Below are 1791 nucleotides of genomic sequence, written 5' to 3'. Positions count from 1 at the left end.
AAGAATTTTTTTCTAAGCTGTGGAGCTCGAAGCCTCAAGTCAAGATCTTCAATCAAGGCATCCTCAGTCACACCAAGCAGTGGATTATACAAGATAAATCAAAGGTCAACACTTAGTAAACACGATTCAAATTATACGAAACGAGCCTTAAGTAGTAAAGAATGATGAGATTGAGTCTCTCATATCCTCGTCTAGAGCGACTTTGCGTATAGGGCGTATGCCCCAAATATTCAAAGAGTTCGCCTTTATTCATAGACTTTGGTATGATATGAATCGATTAAACTACCAAGTCTCCTTCATACAAGGTTAACATCATCACAAGGATCAACAATGAAGATTCTTCACCAACAACTTCTCAGTTAAGAGAAGTATCATGCGTTATGAGCCTTAAGTAGTAAGGAATGATGAGATGGAGTCTCTCATATCCTCGTTTAAAGAGACTTTATGTATGGGGCGTATGCCCCAAATATTCAAAGAGTTTACCCTTATTCATAGGCTTTAGTGTGATTCTTATCAATCGACTGTAAAGTCTATTATCACTTCACTCTCTCACTTCACTCATCATTCTATTCATTCCAATCACTTCTATTCTGATCAATCATGTTCTCTTGCCTCCAGTCATCCTTGTTTTCAGTCCTAGTAGGTTGAACTACGTAAGCTCTGATTTCCTTATTGCATTATAAGGATACGTAGGCAGGAGAATACAAATTCTTCGCGAGCTACCTTATTTATCAATCTACCATATTTTATCGATCAATCTTTCAATACCCCAATAGTGGAGCATCTTTGGCTATTAGCAACTCATGGTTGTACACCCTCTTCCAATCAATTGCCTTGTAAGGTGTTAAACCTTGGCTCTTCGATTTTGATCTTCGCCTTGAGAGTCGTAGACTCTGGCATCTAGCTTTCTTTTCCTTGTGAGGTGTTAAACCTTGGCTGCTCAATTCAGTTTTCCGCCTTGAGAGTCATAGACTTTGGCGCGTTCTTTGCCTTGTGAGGTGTTAAACCTTAGCTATCCGATTTGGTCTTCGCCTTGAGAGTCAGCATATCTGTCTATTCTACCTTGTGAGATGTTAAACCTTGGTTATCCTAGTCAATTCTCAGCCCTGAGAGTCATAGACTCTAGAACTTGATTCTATTCGCCCTGTAAGGTGATAAACCTTGGTAACTCAATTCCTTGGCATCATCAGTTATAAACTTTGGTAGTGATACCTTACCTTGAAGGTCATGAACCTCGACACTCCTTTTCAGCCTTGAAGGGTATTGAGCCCTAGAAAATAAATCTATCAATCTCCTCTTGCTTCATCAATCATATTACTTTCAGTCGTAGTAGGCTGAACCACGATTGCTTTGATTTTCTCATTGCACGATGAGAATACCTAGGCACGAGGGTCCTAATCCTTTGCGAGCATACATATTTATTCTTCTTCTTTCCGTCTTAGGGCATCATTCATATCTTTCACGATCCATTATCTACCTTCTATCATAAACCGTTCACCCAGTGATGTATTGTTTCTTTGAAACCGAAACACAATTTTCTTTAGAATATCCATATATACCCTTTTAGGAAGATATAGTGATAGTCCATATTTGTACCTAGAGCTGTTTGGATTATCCCTAGACATTTAATTCCTTCTTTTTTCGGCTCAACCATACAGTGATACAGTGCTGTAGGCCCTCACTTGTGGTTCGTGCCACCTTCCCTCTATGGTACAAATTCCATTTCTCTTATGGATTCCAATGAATATCTGACCTTTGGTTTCAAACTATACCTCTTCAGTCACTTGTTAC

Source organism: Lathyrus oleraceus, chromosome 3 (genome assembly GCF_024323335.1).
Source record: "Lathyrus oleraceus cultivar Zhongwan6 chromosome 3, CAAS_Psat_ZW6_1.0, whole genome shotgun sequence".
Lineage (NCBI taxonomy): Eukaryota > Viridiplantae > Streptophyta > Magnoliopsida > Fabales > Fabaceae > Lathyrus > Lathyrus oleraceus.
This window is presented reverse-complemented; position numbering follows the sequence as displayed.